The sequence below is a fragment of the Fulmarus glacialis genome, unplaced genomic scaffold (genome assembly GCF_000690835.1).
Source record: "Fulmarus glacialis isolate BGI_N327 unplaced genomic scaffold, ASM69083v1 scaffold14017, whole genome shotgun sequence".
In the NCBI taxonomy this organism is placed as follows: Eukaryota; Metazoa; Chordata; class Aves; order Procellariiformes; family Procellariidae; genus Fulmarus; species Fulmarus glacialis.
The window spans coordinates 5,347-5,555 of NW_009223878.1; positions in this window are offsets into that span (position 1 = coordinate 5,347).

The following is a 209-nucleotide window of genomic DNA, read 5'->3' on the forward strand; positions in this document are numbered from 1 at the left end:
CGAATTCTTTTCCTGCGCCCCGCCGGCCAGCCGGTACCTGCAGCAGGGGGCAAGGGCAGGTTCGGGTGTTTACGCCTGACAAAGCGACAGCCCTGGCTGGGACGGAGCAAGCCAAGCGCAGCGCTGGCGGGTTTATGCGGCAGGGACGGATGCACAGGGGCTGCGGGTGTCTGCCAGCGGTGCCCACCGGCTGCCAGGACTCGGCAGAG